This window comes from Gorilla gorilla, chromosome 12, assembly GCF_029281585.2.
Source record: "Gorilla gorilla gorilla isolate KB3781 chromosome 12, NHGRI_mGorGor1-v2.1_pri, whole genome shotgun sequence".
NCBI classification, from domain to species: domain Eukaryota; kingdom Metazoa; phylum Chordata; class Mammalia; order Primates; family Hominidae; genus Gorilla; species Gorilla gorilla.
The window spans coordinates 77,575,217-77,594,791 of record NC_073236.2 but is presented as its reverse complement, the minus strand read 5'-3'; the positions used below and the strand labels follow the sequence as shown (position 1 = coordinate 77,594,791).

The 19,575-nt window shown below is 47.9% G+C and overlaps 1 protein-coding gene across 2 annotated transcripts in view; it reads left to right on the top strand.

Moving 5' to 3' along the window:
• Window positions 1-6,225: 6,225 nt before the first annotated feature.
• The window catches only part of B3GNT2 (UDP-GlcNAc:betaGal beta-1,3-N-acetylglucosaminyltransferase 2), a 28,705-nt gene continuing 15,355 nt past the window's right edge, over window positions 6,226-19,575 (top strand). The window contains exon 1 of one of the 2 annotated variants that reach the window (XM_004029297.4): window positions 6,226-6,507. The gene's annotated coding sequence lies outside the window, so the exon portion shown is untranslated. Of the gene's footprint in view, window positions 6,508-7,376; window positions 7,564-19,575 lie in introns of those variants that run through there. The other variant, XM_055377979.2, reaches the window with a different exon arrangement.

The window sequence follows — 19,575 nt, the reverse complement described above, 5'->3', positions numbered from 1 at the left end:
AAAGAAAGAAAAAAAGAAAAGAAGAAGGAGTGACATGGAAAAGCCAGACATGAGAGGCCCAGGGCAAAGCACACAGGATTCACTGTGTAGTCCAGGCTGCCTGTCCCCCTCGGAGGAGCACATGAGTGTGACAGAGAGGTGGCAGGGCTACAGGAGTGACAACACGCTGGGAAGCAGGAGTGCCAATGGAGAAATCTATGACCTAGAAACTTTTTATAGACCCTCTTCAGACTGTCAGATCAACAGTCTTCAAAGCCACAAAGAAATGGGCACATTCGCAAATGTTCTCAGGATAAATGAGCAGTCTGGATGCCTTCCACTCCACCTTCTCCAGGAAGCCTCCCAGACTTTCCCAACCCTGACTAATTGTTCCCCTACCTGATCACTTCTCCTCCACCTCCCATAAATACTGTTGTTCCTTTGGGGAGACTGTTGCCCACCCATACTGCCTGTCCCCTGCCTGGTGCTTTTTATCTTCTGCTCTCCTGGTCATTCCCTCTTCCCCACTCTCTTAAAACTTTAGCTCCTGGCTCCATGGCCTTCACACCATAACTGCCATTCCTCCTCACATCCTGGATGGCTTTCCTGTTCACACAGAGGAACTATCCAGTGCCCTCTTAATCTCTTGACCTCATATTCTCCAATGACTTTCTCCTCTATGCCTCCCCATCATGTCCTGGCATTGTCATGGCCCTAAACTTCTCCACCTCCTGAACCCCTTACTTCAGATCCAGATCTCTGACCCAACTCCTCTCCTTCTGGTGTGACTTGGTCTTGACTCCTTGACTTTTCCAGTCCTTTGGCTCCTGTCCTTTCTCTCTGATCATTCACCATGCCACCTCACCTTTGCCAAAGCTCTCAATTCCTTTGCTCCTCTGCCCTGGTAATTTCCTCATTTGAGCTGGCACCACAGTGGGCAGCTGAGCTGTTGGAAGAAACCACACAGGAGGGCCAAAGCGCACCTTAAAAGTTCACAGGCACCAGCCTCAAGTGGACTGCCATGGTGCCTTGCTATCTGGCTGTTTCTCTGGTCATCACGACCCTCCCAAACTCCTGCAGTGACTGTCATACCTTCTCCACTCTCTTCAAATCTGTCATCTCTCCTTGCCCTATTGCTAGCCTCCTTTATGTCACAGAGTTAAGAGGAAATCATCAGGTGGAAAGATTCAACTATCTCTGTGACGGCAGCCAGGCTCAGTCCTCCTCCAGCCTCCTTCCTCCTGTTATAATAGAGAAGGTGGCCCCTGCCTCAGATCAGCCTTTCCACCCACACTCTGGTTCCATCCCTCCCATGGGCACAGGAGCCTTTGTGCTCCATTGTCCTTTCTCTACTGTACCTTCATCTTCCTCTTCTCTGTGGGATCCTCCTTATTTGCATTTAAATATACTGAAGTAATTCCATCCTAAAAATAATTAAAATATATAAACCAAAATAAACCCACTGCTGACATAACATTCCCCTCCAGCTATTTCTCTGACTTTTCACAGTTAAACCTTTCAAGAATTGTCTGCACCTTGTGCCTTTCATTTCTTCACCTGTTGCTCATGCCTCCATCCACTCCAGTCTATTTCCCATCCCCTTCATTCCACCAGCTGCTGCTCTGTAAAAGTCCCAACGACATCAAGGTCACTAACTCCAGTGGATGTTATTCAACTTTCACTTCACTTGGGTCACTTAGCCTTTTTTTTTTTTTTTTTTTTTGAGATGGAGTCTTGTTCTGTTGCCCAGGCTGGAGTGCAGTGGCCTGATCTCAGTTCACTGCAAGCCCCGCCTCCCGGGTTCATGCCATTCTTCTGCCTCAGCCTCCCGAGTAGCTGGGACTACAGGCACCCACCACCACACCCGGCTAATTTTTTGTATTTTTAGTAGAGATGGGGTTTCACCATGTTAGCCAGGATGGTCTTGATCTCCTGACCTCGTGATCTACCCGCCTCAGCTTCCCAAAGTGCTGGGATTACAGGTGTGAGCCACTGCGCCTGGCCAGCCATTTTTAAAAAAAGACATGGGGGTCTCGCTATGTTGCCCAGGCTGGCCTCAAATTGGGCTCAAGCTATCCTCCCACCTCAGTCTCCTGAGTAGCTGACACTACAGGTGTGTGCCACTAGACGCATCTTTTGTCACCCATTTTGAGTGCTGTTGACTACTGCCTCCTGCTTAGAGTGCTTTTGTCCCTGGACTCTGTGACCCCACCTCCCCAAACTCCTAGTTTTTTCCTTTTTTTTTTTTTTTTTGAGACAGAGTCTCGCTCTGTCGCCCAGGCTGGAGTGCATGGTGTGAACTCGGCTCACTTTAACCTCCACCTCCTGGGTTCAAGTGATTCTCTTGTCTCAACCTCCCAAGTAGCTGGGATTACAGGCGCCTGCCACCACGCCCAGCTAATTTTTAGTAAAGATGGGGTTTCACCATGTTGTCCAGGCTGGTCTCAAACTCCTGACCTCAGGTGATCCACCTGCCTCAGCCTCCCAAAGTGCAGGGATTACAGGCGTGAGCCACTGCACCTGGCCAAGCTCCTGGTTTTCTTCCTGCCTCTCTGGCTGCTCTTCCACCTTCTCTGCCAGAGGTTTGCCTTTGTCCGGCCCTTAGATAAGAGTTCCTCAAGGCTCAGTGGTAGGTCCTCTTCTGATCTAATTGTACACTCTCATAGGAGCCCACATGCCTCTGGTGACTTCATTACCACTGCCACACCAGCTATTCCAGCCCCAGCCTCTCCTCAGAGCCCCAGACCCTGCAGCCAACCACCTGTTCAACATCTCCACCCGGACATCTCACAGGCACCTCAAACCTACTTTGACCAAATTTGAACCTTGAGAGGGTTCTCCAACTCAGAAAATGGCACCACCATCCATCTGGTTAAAGAAGCAGAGATCTGGGAGTTTTCCTTGATTCATCCTCCCCTAAGCAATTACCAAGTCTTGTTGGTGTCTACCTCTCTACATTTGCTCTACTGCTTAAACAAATGGCCCTTCTCACATTATAGCAACAGGCTCCTAACTGTCCCTCCATTCCATTCTTCCCCTTTCCCTATTCCTTCTTCACATTGCAGTCAGAATGATCTACTTCAAAATGCAAAATTGAGTGTATGACTCTTGTTTCAAATGTCTCAGGATAAAGTCCAAACTCTGTAATGTGGTGTACTGGCCCTGTGTGATCTAACCCCTGCCTGCCTCTCTAACTTCCTCCTCAACCACTTCTTCCTCTATAGTCTGAACCAGCCAGGAACTCCTCATGGACTCCCCAAATGATCTCACCACCTTGCACTCCCTGTGGCCCATATCACAATTGTAATTAATTGATAGTGCATTTAATTGTTAAGCCCCTCTCTCCAGCTAGACTGTGAGCTCCAAGCAGGGAGTGTGTTTGCCATGTTCACCACTCCAGCGCCTAGTCCTGTGCTGCATCTAGAGGATGGCCAGTACATTTTTGTTGAACAAGTGAATAACACATCTCTGCCTACTGATGATGGACCTGGGTCCCAACCTAACAGTAGGGACTATAGCCAAGCGATGTGGAATCTAGCATTGAGTTACTCCCCAAAAGACACAAGGTAACCGCTGCAGATATACTCCCAACTATGTTAAAGCCACCATGGAGAAAATGCCCTTATTTATTTGAGACGGAGTCTTGCTCTGTCGCCCAGGCTGGAGTGCAGTGGCACGATCTCGGCTCAGTGCAACCTCCACCTCCCGAGTTCAAGAAATTCTCATGCCTCAGCCTGCCAAGTAGCTGGGACTACAGGTGCCCACCACCACACCTGGCTATTTTTTTTGTATTTTTTGTAGAGACGGGGTTTTACCATGTTGGCCAGGGTGGTCTTGAACTCCTGACCTCAAGTGATCCGCCCACCTTGGCCTCCCAAGGTGCTGGGATTACAGGCATGAGCCACCGCGCCTGGCCTAAGAATACCCTTATTTTTAAATTTCATGGCCTGGGCAGCCTTGGGCAGCGAGGGACACAAGCTTAATTTCCTAGTTGGTTGCCAGCTGACATTGTAGCAGCTCCTTTACTATAAACTCCTTGGCTGGCCTTTCTTGCAAGCATGTCTGTGGCTACAGGGAGTGCATTTAAAGGGAAGACACATATGCATGGAAACAATATACCAATCTGATGGTATAGAAAATCTTCCTTAGATGTCCGCTTTGTCTCATCACTGCATTTAAATATCAGACAGCAGCCTAGAGATATCTTTATTTAAACCCAGGAACATGGACTCAATATTATTTTGATACAGAATGAAGACATAGACTTCATTTATTAATTTATACTCCCTAGAGTTCTTTTTTTTTTTTTGAGACAGAGTCTCACTCTGTCACCCAGGCTGTAGTACAGTGGCACGATTTCGGCTTACTGCAACCTCCGCCTCCCTGAGTTCAGCGATTCTCCTGCCTCAGCCTCCCAAGTGGCTGGGATTACAGGTACATGTCACCACTAATTTTTGTATTTTTAGTAGAAACAGGGTTTCACCATGTTGGCCAGACAGGTCTCGAACTCCTGACCTTGTGATTCACCCGCCTCGGCCTCCCAAAGCGCTGGGATTACAGGCGTGAGCCACCGCGCCCGGCCTCTACTTCCTAGAGTTCTTAGAGAATTTCTAGCTTCTGTTTCTTTAAACATGTTTTATTAGCTTTCTAAATTATGAAAGTAAATACAACTGGAAAAATACAAAATCCAAAGTCAATGGAGTAAAAAAATGTAACTCCCTTGTTTCCCCTCCCCGCGTAACCGTGGTTAACAGTTGGTGTGCACCCTTACAGATGTTTTTTCTATGAATATACAAACATTCGACTTGTTTCTTGGACTTTACCTCGCAGTCCGAGGAGAATCATGTGAACAGCATGAAAGCAGCATGGTCCGAAGACTGCAAACCATAACATTTCCATATCTACTGACTCTGAATTCCTGTTCCTAGAGGACCCGCACCCACGTGGCTCTGTGCATCCGCAGCAACTTGGTCTTTCTTCCTTTGCTGAGTTTGGTTAAGGGAAAGGGCCGATTATTGAGTGGGCTCAGTTCACAGGTGCCTGAAGTTCCTACTTAGCAATGTTCCTTTCCAGCTGATTCCGCCTCCGAGAGCCTTAGGGAAAAATGCTAACAGTTAGGAGCCAAGCGTCCTTAATTGCTCAGTCCAATTATCTAGATGGGTCCAGGTTCGGTTTCGATTCAGAGATAAGGACCAGGGGGCGGGGACGCTTCCAGGTGAGCCCCTGGTTAGGCTTGCCTCCCCGCGGAGCGCACGCGGGTCTCGCTGGCTGGACTGGGCCTTTCAAGACCAGGTAACTTCTCCATCCGGTATCGCCAGGCTTACCTGGGGGCCTCAGAATTGTGTCAGCTGCGTCTCTGAGTCACCTTGGAACCCCTCGAAGGAGCGCGGGGCTAGGAGGGCGCATCGGTGGGCCCGGGGACCCCGCTGGTAGGTGTGGTTGGCGCCAAGGCCGCCTCTGGCCGGCGGAGCCCTGCAGTGTCCGGAGGGTGCGGTCAGAGTCCGGCCCTTTAGGCCTCGCCTCGGTATCCGCCTTGCCCCTTGGGCCGCGGCACGGGTTCGGGCCGAGCGCCCGGCATCTTGCGTTTCTGGCTTCCTGAGACGGGCGTGGGACCTCGAGGAAACCACTCTGCATGACCCCACGAAGAGAACTAAGGACCACCCCCCACCCTTCCTGTCCTGGACGGCTTCATAAGCCAGAGGATCCAGTGGCAGTACCAAGCAGGGCACCACTCTGGGTCGTGAGCACCTAAGAGGTGGAGCAAAGGTCAGACCCCAGGGTGGCCCAGGCCTCCCTCCCCCGCCTCCTCGGCGGGGCCATTCCTCACCCGCCCCAGCACTGGAGGGGGCGGCCGGGGTCGGTCTAGTTCCGGTTACAAACTGGACAGAAAAGGCCACTGGAGTCTCGCTAGGCGATGCGCCTGGTCCCCTAGCCTCAGACGAACCGCAAGAGGGGCCACCCACAACTGGAGGGGCGGAGGCTGGAGCTGAGTTTCATTCGTGTTTTTGGAGCTGCCAGGCATTTCCAGGGGGGTCGCCTTCCTAGAGGCCCCCTTTCCCCAGCTTAACCCTCGGCTTTGCAGGCGGGTGCGTGGGGGCTGGAGGGTCCCTGGAAGCCGCGGGGAGCGCGGGCCTGGGTGGGTCCTGGTACCGGGTGGGGAGAGCGGAACCCTCCCAAAACTTGGGGCGCGGGGCGGGGCCGTCGGGCGGTGACGTGAGGGGCGGGGCCGGGCCCCATTGGCGGGCGGGCAGGGGAGGGGCGGGGCCGGGCGCCCGCGGCGGCTGCTGCGCCTGGAACCGGAGCCGGGAGTGAGGCGCAGCGGCAGCGGCAGCAGCTGCAACAAGTGCCGGAGGCTAGCAGAGCCGAGCCGGAGCAGTCCCTGCCGCCGACACCGCCGGGCCGCCGCGCATGGAGCGTGAGCTGCGGCGGTCGCCGGGCTGAGCCGCGCGGAGCGGCCGGGACGTGGATGTGGCCGCGATCTCCCGCCCTTGCCCCCGCCCCGCCGAGCTGGAGCTGCTCCCGGACAAGGTAGGGCCCGGGCGCCGAGCACCCCCGCCGGCTCCCTCCCCGCTGCCCTCTCACCGCCAGGCCCCTCTACCAGTCCCCTTCCGCCTCCCTGCTTCCCGGCCCCACCTTCCGGACACCCTGCTACCCCCGCCCGGTTCCTCGCCGGTTCCGGCTTCGTACCCGCGCCCCGGTGGAGGAAGCCGTCCCTAGGTGGCTCCTGCCGCATTTAAGCCTCCCTTACCTTCCCGCCGTCCCAGCCACCCAACCTCAGCCCAGAGGGAGAGGAGAGGGACACCGCCCGCTGCGGGGCTTTGGAACCTCCCAACCCATTCCGTGCCCACCTCGCCCTGGAGCCCGGGGACCTTCCCCCTCCTCGCTGCACCCCAACTTCCGGGGGATCCGGCGCCGGGGCGATGCGGGCTTTGGCAAGGGGCATCTGGGGCCGGGCCTCCTCATCCGGGGCGCGCAGGCATTTCGGGGAGGGGGGCGCGCGTGATTCCTCGCTCGCACCCCCGCACCCCACCCTCGCACTGCGCCGGCCTCCCGTGCCGCATGGGGAGATCAGGTGTTCTGTGAGCCAAAGAGCCGCCGGCAGCCGCTCCCCACCCCCCACCCCCAACCTCTGCCACTTCTGTCTCCGGCTCCCCCAAAACTGGTTTCTGTCAAACTTCGGGAAAACCTTTCGCTTTGACCTTTAAAAAAAAAATGTTCCACACTGTTTGCGTTGAATGATTAACCAGGCTGCTAGCCCGAGTCGTGGGGGTGGGGTGGGGCGGGGTGGGGTGGGTGCTGCCAGGCCAGGGAGCGCCTGAAGCCGGACTCTGACAGACACCCCTCGTGGGAAGGTGGGCGTGGGGGGCCCTGCCGGGGCTGCGGGCGCGGGACTGGCGGCTACTCCAGCACGGCAGGCGGACCCTTCTGGAGGCAATAAACCGAGTCACCTGGTTAATTTCCAGGCCACGGTATTTGAAACTCGGGGCTGGGGGCCGCAGAACTCCCTGTACCCCCATCAAGTAGAGGAGCCGTCGGGAGACTCCGCACAAGTGTCACAGCGTCAAAGCTCATCTTTAAAAATATGTACGTTTATAACCTGGGTTGGCGAGGCGGCGCTCTTCTGCCCAAAACGTAGGGGTGGTTAGTTTGTTGAGTGGGCTTAGCTTACAGGTGCCTGAGCCACAGGTGCCCCGTGGCCGCCTCAGCCAACCCCAACTTCTCAGAAAGATTGTTTAGAACAATTAAACTAGATTCTTTTCCCCTTCTCTTGTTGGAACCCTACCGTAATATCCGATAGCGAAGCCAGTTGGTGAGTATAGAATTCTACTTGTTAAAACAAATTCTTCCGGCATAATTATTTGTGCCTCTGGAGGTGGTAAACGAGGTGGCCGACAGGGCCGGGACTGGGAGTGAAAAGGCGGGGACCCTGGCCGAGCCAGTCCCGGGGCTCCGGTGCCGGCTTATAGTCGCACCCATGCGGATCTGACAGCTGACCCGGAGGGAGGACCGGCAGGGCAGGGCAGGGCGGTCACTTCCTATTGTCCTAACTCCTGCTCCTGGTTCTTTTGAGTAGAGGGTGGTTAAGCCTGGAGGAATTTGGGAGAGTTTTACTCTGAGCCCATGTGCTCTTAAACCAGATTAGATTTTAAGAACACAGAAGTGAAGGAGCCCCATAGGGCTGTACTTGAGTAATTTGAGTAATCCTTTTCCTCCCTGCCCAGACTTTACAAATGTGTTTATCATTAGATCTTCTGTTTGAAACTACTTTTTTAGTTCGGAATATTGCTTTTTCTCCCTTCAGCAAGGGTTCACTGTTTCTCATTTAGTTTTTGTGCAGGCGGCATTTGTATGATGAAGGCCTAATTCTCTGTGAAACTGACCAGTTCTCACCCTTATCATTCATTAGACTTGATTCTGCCACATTTAATTCAGTGATCTTGGGCAAGTTATTCTTCACCTGAGCCTCATTTTACACATCTGGTTTTGGGGGTGGTGGTGTTTGCTCTGCAAGATTATTTCTGAGGACAAATAGGATGTTTGCCAAACTCCTAGCACTGCACCAGGAGAGCTAAGAAGTGCTTAATAAATGGTGGTCATTGCTGTAATCAATAGAGAAGTTCCTCCTGGCATCGACTTCCCCTTATCAAAAACAGTAACCCTGTGGTAGCCTTTTAGATTTGCCTGTCTGAGACTGAAATCAGCCACATTTGGCAGATGCACATCAGAAGGTTCTTAAAACCTAAGTAGTATTTTGAGGAAAATAAGCATGATTTGCTTGTTGTTCAAAAATTATGAATTTTTTTTCTGGGCTTCTGGTGAAGGGCTGAATATATGAAGGTTTGTAGTTTTGAAAATTTTCTTGTTTTAAAGAAAAGTCATGTTTTAGGTTTCTGATAAACTAAAGTTGTGCTAAAAATAGGAAAGTAGAACTGATAATTCATAGTTGATTTTGACTATACTGTTCAGATATGTGGGGTTTTTTTTTTAAAAATAGTTGCATTAGTGAGGCATCGTTGGTATGTTCTGAAGAGAAATATGCAGGGCTTTTTCAGCTGATGCAGGGATAAAAGAAAAGGTGAATCCTCTGTTTCTCAAACTTTGAAGCTTAGCTTTAAATGTTTTTTTCTTTTTTTTTTTTGAAATGGAGTCTCACTCTCCCGCCCAGGCTGGAGTGCAGTGGCGCAATCTCAGCTCACTGCAACCTCTGCCTCTTGGATTCAAGTGATTCTCCTGCCTCAGCCTCCCCAGTAGCTGGGATTACAGGCATCCACCACCACGCCCGGCTAATTTTTGTGTCTTTAGTAGAGACAGGGTTTCACTATGTTGGCCAGGCTGGTCTCGAACTCCTGACCTCGTGATCCACCCGCCTAGGCCTCCCAAAGTGCTGGGATTACAGACGTAAGCCACCGCGCCTGGCCTTAGCTTTAAATGTTTTCTAGCAATGCTAGGGTTTCATGAAAATCCTAATTTAGGGATGCTGATCCACAGCTGTTAATACTCTTGACATACTGGGTCAGTGCTTTTCATTCTTTCTGACTTGGTTAATGGATGTAGTATTTGACTGTATTTTTCTGTATTTTTTTGATGGTTTTATTGGAAAGTCTGTTAGAGACTTTAAAAATTAATAACTGCCTATGGTTACTTTTATAAACATTGAGATCTTGAGATCTTGCAACTAGCATAATACTTGGTGATGTGTAATCTATTGCAACATCCCTGATGGTGGTACATACATTACCAATACTGAAAGATTCTCATAAAGGCCTTTTGGTCTCTTATGTAAGTGCCCAGGGGAAACTAAAGTCATTTGGTTGCTTGGTATTTTTGGTGTGTACAGAAGGTTAAAACATGAATTAAACTAGACTCTGAAGTGGTAAATGTTTCCTGGCTGCATCCAGTAAAGAAAACAGCACAAACACCCAAAAGGTGTGGACTCAGCTGTCTTTTTCTCCACTCTCTAAGGTGGGATTGCTGTTCCTATGTACTTGCCAAATATGTCTGCAAATTACAGAATGAATACATTCCTCTCTCTGGAGAGGCAATTACTGTTTGAATAAGAGGTGTATGTATGTGTGGGGTAAGGTTTTGGGAGAATTGATGTAATGATTTCATCATCACTCACTGGTAAGGAGACTTTGCCAGGCTGAACAAAGCTTCAGCAAAGAGAACTTGTTACTTGATGGAAAATTTATTATTAGGGCTTATGTGGCACAATTACTTTGCTGCTGGAAAAAGTTATTTGTACTGAGTTTTCTATTTGTTACAAATTTTAAGAGTTGAGATTTTTGCCCTCTGTGTGTTGCCCTGTGAGTATTAACAACCTCTGCCCACCAGCTTTGTCTTTTTGCCTTGTCTTAATTTTTGTAACAAAAATTCAGATGTCTTTTGAGAGTCATAACATGTATCTTGTGCAATTTTAGCTTTAGGTATTTTCATATATAACTTTAAGAATGCTACACATTATTTTCTGTGCATCTATAACTTAAAAAAAACAAAAACCATTTTCTGATGTGGCTACAGAGGGGGAAATTCCCAGTAGCCAGGAAATTGATACTTTCTACTTTTCATTCTGTGGCATTTTAAAACAGAGGGTTCAGGTGTCTTCATTCTGATATGAATAGGATGTACGTAGCTTACCAGAATGTTTGAAAAAATTGATAATCCAAGGTAATCAATTCTGGCATGTGGCTAGGTTCTGTCCGAGTGCCATGTGGTGGTTTAGTGGTTAAGAGCATAAACTTGGAGTCCATAAGATGAGGATTTTTTTTAACTTGATGTATAACATGCAGTAAAGTGTGAGAAGTGTTAATATTAAGCATGAGCTCATGTATGTAAGCTCTCAGATTAAGAAATAAACATTTTCAGTACTGCAGAAGGTTCCTGCGCCCATGTCTTGTCCGTGTTCCCACCCCCTCACCCTGAAGGAACTGTTATTCTTTCTTACGTCATCGTAGATGTGACTTCTGTCATCATAGATGGGTTTTACCTGTTGAACTTCATGTAAGTGGAATCAGTCATACAGTGTGGCATGTAGTCTTTTGTGAAATAGACTTGAATTCTATTTTTACCACTTATTGTGTGACTACGGACAAGTTATTTAATCTGAGTCTCAATTACGAATGGGAATGCCTAAAGTTAAAATTACACGACCTATTTCAGGATAAATTTTCTCACTTGTAAAATGGGGAAGATAAAGCCCTATGTTAGATTTACTGGGGAAAGTAATATAAAGCTACACCTAGAATACCTAGCACTGTGCCTGACTGCAGTTTCCTCTTCCCCTTTTTATTTCTTTAACAGGGTGATAACTAAAGCAACTAGATCTTTTGTGTTTAAATGAGCTATTTCATTAAAAGTTCTGTAGGTCTTTTATTGAAAATTAGAAGACAAATCTTTATTTAATACTTTGTTGATATAGCTTTAGCTTTAAGATGTATTATTTGTTAGTTGATTGCCTGTTTTTGACATTTCCTCTCTAAAGACAGTCATTGAAATGTCCCATTCAGAGTTGTTTGGCCACCTGTGTAACATGAGCTAGGATGCAGTGATGAGAACTGGTTTATGGTTGATTATGGAGCTTGTGGAAGAGTTTAGTTTGGGTAAGAGTCATCAATAAGTGCCCAAGATGCTCACAACATCTGCTTTATGTTTAGTGAAATAATTATTTCAGAGGTGAAAGCACAGGGCCAATTATTTTAATTGTTTGCTTCAGACAAGCCACTTAAAACATTTTCAGCTCTTGTAATCTTACCGTGTAAGTGGTATTACATAATTCCATGGCCTCATGTCTCCTTGTTTGGTACTTTTCATTTTTGGACCCATTCTGCAAATGTAACTTGGGTAGTACTTGGCATTCTTTCTAAATGACTTTCATTAACTGTTTATTTAGAAAAAGTATTCAAGATAAAGTAAAGGAAAATAAAACTAATTCCACCCTCTCTCACCACTATAACTACAGTTAACTTGATGTGGGTCCTTCTAAGTGCTCATTTCTTCTTTTGTACACTTCTAGAATGACCTTAGGAAAAACATACTTCAATACTTTATGGAAATTTAAAACAAAATATGGGCCTGCTTAGAGATGTCTAGCAGAGAAGGCAAGAGTCTTCGTAGGCCTAAATTCAAATCTGTCCACACTGTGGTCCCTACTTGTACCTTTGTTAGTGCTGAGCAGACAGTCCCCAGAGACTCCATCAGAGGTTCCCCTGGTCTCCAGATTACAGTAGCCAACACGGAAAACCTGCCCTGGAATACTTCTCCATTAAGACCTCAAGATGTTTGGTGAAGTGAGCAGTTTGTTCTCCGACCAAACACGCATTGATTGAGCACTTGGTGTGTGCCTAGCACTGTGCTTGGCTGTGCGTGATTGCTGCCTTCAGTGGGCAGTGTGGTGGAGACAGCCAGGAACTGGTAAGATTGCCTTGGTAGAGGTGTAAGCAAATTACGTGTTGGAGGCAGCCAAGAAAGGCTTCTTAAGGAAGTGGCCTTTGGGCTTGGTCTTGAAGGATGTGAATAACATTTCAGAGGCAGAGAAAGGAAGGTAGAAGTGCTCAAGGGATTGTAGGCTGAGAAAACAGGACACAACAGAAAGGCTCATAGAGGTCTTTTGGGGAAACAGCAGGTGATCCATTGGGTTTGGAGTGCATGGTGCTTAGAAAGGTGTAATAGGCCATGATGCAACCTCGGGGATCATGCAGAGATGTGGCTGTTAATAGTTATGGAGGTAGTGAGGAACCAGTGAAAGTTCTTGTGGTCAGGGGAGAGAGAGAGAGGGTGTGCTGACAAGTTATGGCCAGGCTTGCATTGAGGAAGATGGGCCTGAGTGTGAATGACGTGAGCCTGACCCCGGGCAGGTCATTGCAGTCCGTCTGTTCTCTGCTTCCCATTTGCCCCCTACCAGTTTCTCTCAGAAAGAAGCTGGAGGGATCCTTTAAAAACTGAAATGACTTGAGGTTACTTCTCTACTCAGAATCCTCCAGTTAGAATCCCTGTCTTCTTCAGAGGAAAGCCAGAGTTCAAATGTCACCTACCAGGATTGGTGACCTGCCCTCCTCCTCCTACCTCCCTTCTCCACCTCATTTCACTCCAGGCACAAGGCCCCCAGCTTTCCTGCCTCTGGCCTTTGTGGTGACTGCTCCCCCTGCCTGGAACTATCCTCACCTCTTCTCTGAGAAGAGGTTTTCTGTGATCACCCTGCATAAAGCAGCCTTTCCTTATCCCCTGTGCAGTGCTTCATATTTCATCTAAGTGTTTATCAGCCTTACAGCAATCAACTCTGACTTGGTTCTTTGCTGCCTGTTTTCAACACTGCTTGGTTTAAGTAGGCGTTTGACATTTGTTGAGTTAGGCCACTTCATTAAAGTTAGTCTTAGTAGAGGGGAAACTGAGGGCTCAAACCAGGGCAGGGATAGTACAAGATTGAAATATGTATGTGTGTTATTTGGAAGAGGTGGATGAGAGAAAAAGACTCATGGTGGGTGTAAAGGAATTTGGAAGCCAATTAAGGGAGGTTAGGAGAAGGGCCATGACACAGGTATATTGGGGCATTTTTTAGCATATGGGATATGGGAGTCTGTAGTGATGTCTAGGGGACAAGAATAGGGGGTAAGGGAAGACCCAGCAATAGACTTGGGCCCAGAACTGTGGAGCAAGTCCATTTTGTGGGATGGGGCCAAGGAGCAAAGGCTGCCAACATGCAAGAGAACCCCGGGGGTTCCTGAGCTTGGGGTGGGGTAGACATGGTGGCCAGCAGTATTGGGTGCCCTAGAAAGTCAGGAGGGTGCAAGGACTGCGAAGATTCTAGAAGGTGAGGGGGATTGGGAGGGTCAAGGCAGGACAAATGGGCATGACAAGGAGCATGTGCCTGGTGCCTTTGGAGAGGGAGAGGCTGAAGATGGGGGAAACAGTGGAGATTGCTATTGGTGCAAGACCCCAGAAGCAGCAAGAGCTGTCACAGGGAGTGGAGATCCTGGGAATCGGGGGTCAGGGACTGGCTGATGTAGAGAACTTGAACTAGGTTTTGGTCCCAGAGCTGACATCAAATGTGTTTGTAACTATGGCAACCCACTTAGCTCCTGTTTCCCACCTCCCTGCAGAATAGCATGAAACCTGCACAGCCAATTTCACATGTTTATTATTGGAATCCATTGAACTCATGAATATGAAAGTGTTAATACTCTGGGAAGATATTTCTATGGACCATAAACTTGCTGCAGTTTATCTGTGCTTCAGAATTTTTTTTTGAGACAGAATTTCCCTCTTGTTGCCCAGGCTGGAGTGCAATGGCATGACCTTGGCTCACTGCAACCTCTTTCTCCTGGGTTCAAGCAATTCTCCTGCCTCAGTCTCCTGAGTAGCTGGGATTACAGGCATGCACCACCATGCCTGGCTAATTTTGTATTTCTAGTAGAGACAGGGTTTCTCCGTGTTGGTCAGGCTGGTCTCGAACTCCCAACCTTAGGTGATCCACCTGCCTCGGCCTCCCAAAGTGCCTGGTAGAAATTTTTCTAATTGTTTATTTTCTTTGAGAAGCACTTAACATCCAACTGGTTCTCCAAAGTACTTCTTTTTTGAGTCTTGATCAGGGAATAACACAATTGTGGTGAGTTTTATGTGCATGTGTGTTTTTAACCCTCCAGGTCTGGCTCTAGATTGTTCACTGGGAAGCCGAATGATATTTTCAGATTCAAATATATTTGTCTAATAATGAAAGGGTCAAAGTGTTACAAATGCTATCCTTTCTAAATAGTCAACATTTGGAACTAGTGAGATGTATTTTTACCTTTATTATTTTATGGTTGTCTTTGAAGCTTGTTTATAAGGAACTTTTATGTAACTTTATTCTTGAGATGCAGCCATTATATTTTTGTTCTTTTCCTTTACCACATAAGGAATTATTTCCTTCAAATGAACTTAAAATATCTCTCATGAATACTCCTATTTTTAACTGAATGTTTCTTTTTTTTAAAAACTTTTATTCCTCAAAGTTCTGATGGATCGTCTTTTTTTAACTCTTTATAATGGAAATTTTCAAACAAGTGCAGATACAGAGAATGGTATCATGAAGCTTCAGGTAGCCACCAGCGGCTTCAGGGTGATGATTCTTTATTTTCATCTCTACCCCACTCACGACTAGGGGCCCATGGGCACCATCCAGAGAGGGAGAGAGAAGAAGGTCACAATGGACCGCAGAGTGGGCAGCCATCAATTTAGAGATAGCGGAGGCTGGGGGAGAGGATTGGACGCCCCCAGGGAGAGTGACAGGCAGACCAGGGAGATTGGAAGTCCGTGGCACTGGGATTGCTGTGGTCCCTGGTCCCTCCACATATGTGATCACCTACGGTATATGAAGGGAATGTGCAGAGACTCGTTTAAAACTGAGGTGACTCAAATTGCTTGGTAAAAGAGGCCCAGTTTTTAAGCAGTTCAATAGTGCCCACATATTGAGCAAACATGTTCTCTTTTTACTGTGGCGACAAAAACTTTTCTTGGCGGGTGGCCGGAGAAAGCTATGTTACTATTGCATTTCTTTAAATACGGAAGCAAGTCTTGGTTGAAGGCCTGAATAATGCCTCCCCTTTTATAGAACATTTGGATAAAATGCCAAAGTGTTACTTTTTTTTGAGGATATGTATTTTAAAATGTATATGGTTTATTTTGATACTTAAAAAGCAACAACTTGAAAACAACAGTCCTGAAACACTTGTCAGTAAGGTGTTAGGATTTAACCAGCCTTTGAGAAAGGGAGAAGAGGCGGGACAGGAATCCGAGATGGAGCAGGGAGCTGGTTTGCTTGTTTGCCGCCTTGCTCTGAAGTTGCCACCCAGGGTCACACATCACTAGAAGTGTTTTCCTCTGGGAGGAGGATGATGTCTGACTGTGGAGAAAAGGCAGCATCCCAGAGGGAGCCCAATTTAACTGGATGCTCAGTGTGAGAGGAGGAGCGCTGGCACTTAGTGGCTGTGTGCCGTGGGCGGGGCCTGCCAGCCCTTGGCTGTCATTTGCCACCTGAGGGACAGGCTGCTTAGTTCCAGCCTCCCGGCTCACCTGGAACCATTTCTCCTGGGAAGCATCGTAGCCAGGAGAGTGGATTCCAGGTGGTGAGGGCTTGGTACTCCTTTTAGGGGATCCTGAGTGCCAGGAGGAGAGGATGAAATCGATGGACTGGGGGAATTGAGGCTGTCCTCATGGAAGAGGAGACAGGATTTGAACCTGGGCCTTCAAGGATGGGGGTAAGGATGGAGAGAAGCAAGATAAGGGATATTTTAAGCCAGGAGAAACCAGGCTGAGAAGAGGTATGGGTGGGGAGGATAGTAGTTGTTGTTAAGGGGTGCTGGTGTCTAGAGGCCTCCGGGATGGGGTTTTAGGGGTGGCCTGCCTGGATCAAGGATCAGCTTGGACGTGCTCAGTGAGGATGGGGATGCCCATTTCCCTCCATGCAGCTCTGGGCTGGGGGCGGCCCATCTGGGTTCTCAGTTCCTGCCCTCTCCCTCTACTTTTTCTGGGAACATCAGACAACTTTCTGATCCTGTGAACCAGTTTACTTCTCTGTGAAATGAAGACACCTCAGTCACCACTTGACTGTGTATCCAATTGTGCCCATGGCATATGGACAAGCCCTCACTCAGCTAACGGGTGGGCACTAGGTGTGCAGTGGTTAATTTGTTTTATTATAAGGAGTGTCCTTGATAACCTTTATCTCATTTCTCTATTTTTTTTCCCTTCCCCAAAGTGTTAGACCATGCACTTTAATCCAATATTATTTTTATATATTTTTTATTCTTGTAGAGACAGGGTCTCTCTCTGTTGCCCAGGCTGGCCTCGAGTGATCCTCTCACCTCCACCTCCCAAAGCACTGGGATTACAGGTGTAAGCCACTGTGCCTGGCCTAGTACAACATTATTTAAAAATCTCTACACATGCCTATTCTGCAGAACTTTCTGCACTCTTTGTGCCTGCTTTTGGAAGAGCGAGTCAGGCAGCTCTCTCCAAGCTGCTACCCTACAAGACTCCAAATGGATAAGCCAAGGAGTCCTGCAGTCTGAGGTTGTAGTACCTCACTTTCTGGTGTCCCCTTCGCTGTAACCAAGAGCATATTCTCTTTTAAGAAAATGTGTCACTGGAAACCTTCATCCTAACTACCAAGAAATTGAGACTTCCCAAAGCAATTTATTAAATTACTTAAAATACAATGTCATTTGTATAATTGTGAACACTTATTGAAGTTACAAAAGGTTATTTTTAATATGCTATATGTAATCTCAAGTTGCAGCATGTTCAAACAATGCTTTTTTGATTTTGAGGTTACATTTTTATTTTGGAAGGAAGACAAATGTAAACGTTTATCTTGCAGGGAAATGTCGGGGATGCTCTCAAACTCTACAGTTTTTTTTTTTTTAAGACAGGGTCTCACTCTGTCGCTCAGGTTGGAGTGCCGTGGCGCGATCTGGGTACACCGCAACCTCTGCTTCCTGGGTTCAAGCGATTCTTCTGTCTCAGCCTCACGAGTAGTTGGGACAACACACATGCTACGGGACAACACATGCTACAGGCCACCATGCCCAGCTAATTTTTGTATTTTTTGCAGAGACGAGATTTCATCATTTGGTTAGACTTACGGTTCTTGAGGGACAAGAATTGCCAAGTATAATTTAATAGAATTGGAAAGGCAGTGGTTGTTTTGAAAGAGTTTGTCTGTAGAGTACCTGATGGAAGTGAGGTACATCCGTGGTCCCCAGCCTTTTTAGCACTGGGGACCGGTTTTGTGAAAGACAGTTTTCCACGGACTCCAGGGTGGGAGGATATGCGAGATGGTTTCGGGATGAAACTGTCTCACCCTAGATCATCAGGCGTCAGATTCTCGTAAGGAGCATGCAACCTAGATCCTTGCATGCACAGTTCACAAAGGGTTCGCCCTCCTGTGAGAATCTAATGTCAAGCTGATCTGACAGGAGGCAGAGCTCAGGCAGTAATGCTTGCAGGCCTGCCCACCACTGCTCACCACCAGCTGTGTGGCCCCGGTCCTAACAGACCATGGACCACTAGGGGTCCATGGCCCGGGGTTTGGGGACCCCTGCCATAGATTATTCTTGCTAGGGAAAATAATGGATTGAATTTGATTGCCTCAGTGCTTAATATTAAAGTGCTTGTTTTACAATTTGAAATTTCTGCTTCTCTGTGTGTGGCCAGTTATCACACCAATGGAACTAAGTGGTGGGGAATGATGTACTTTTGAAAGTCGATCTTATGAGTTTGAGAGGGGTCATCTTTAAATTTTGTAAATTGGTCATTAGTTGAATTCTTGTACATTTTACTATGTAAAATGACAGTAATCACTTTTTCGTACCTATGTGAAAACAGTCTCCTTGTTTGTATGTGTCTGTAGACATGAGGAGCCCACATAACAGACAACAGATTCCTCCTTCCTTCCCCCCTTCCTTTCCCCCTTCCTCCCCCCCGCAGTCTCTACACCAAGACTGCCAAGACTGGGCTGATGGCCTACTTATTTCCAGAAGCACTTGTACAAGGTCACTTGGATAACAGTTTATATAATTGGATTCTGTTTCTAGTCCAGTAAATGTAATTTACGCTTGTGCGTTTCTATTAATTTTTAATTGCCTTCTTTCTCACCTCCCCCATCCCTGAGGCCTGTGTTTGTTTATAGATTTATTTAATTGTATTTGTTTCCTGAGTCATGTTTTTAGGTGATGTACTGCCTTGAGATGACACCACGTAATTCTGTCTTGAGGAGTGAGGCCTAGAGGGGAAAGCTCGGGAATTGGTAGATGCTTAGGATACTTATGGAGAAGAGGGCCAGGACTGGCACAGAGCCAGGGACCAGGGGGAGGGATGCTGGAGAGGGGGACGTGTGTGAAATTATCCAAGAATGGTTTGCTAGAACAGTGTTTAAAATGTTTGATCAAAATGGTCAAAGAATACAAAATGTCCTTAGATTAGGTCCTGGTTCCTTTACTGCCCCTCCCCTTCTTGTTCTCATATTGATTGTGTGTTGAGTGGTAGGCACTAGAGATGCAGAAGTGAATATGGCCCATTCTGCCCAGGAGTCCTTGGTGTGTCAGACCTGTTATCACACCGTGTGCTAAGTCAGATAAATGTGGGTGAGGTGGTGGTAACAGCAAGGGGGAAGAAATACAAGCAGCCCAACCTGGGTGGGGGCAGTGGGGTGGGAGGAAGAGGTGATGCATTGGCGCTTTTTTGGTTGTTGTTGTTGCAGTCTCACTCTTGCCCAGGCTGGGTCGGAGTGCAGTGGTACATTTCAGCTCACTGCAGCCTCTGCCTCCCGGGTTCAAGCGCCTCAGCCTTCCTAGTAGCTGGGATTACAGGCATGAGCCACCATACCCGGCTAATTTCGGGCCATTGGCTCTTCTGTTTTTATGTTGATAGCCCCGAATGGAAGCTATAGACTGTGAGAAAAAGACTTTGTTACTAATGATAATTTTGACTACTGGACTGGACTCCCCAGTCCCCTGGGACACGTGGTAGTAATCCTGGTTCTCCTCCCCAGGGCAGCCTTGGGCAAGGCTCTGTCTCCCTGTGCCTTGGTCTCCTCTGCTGTAAAAGAGATATTACAGTGGA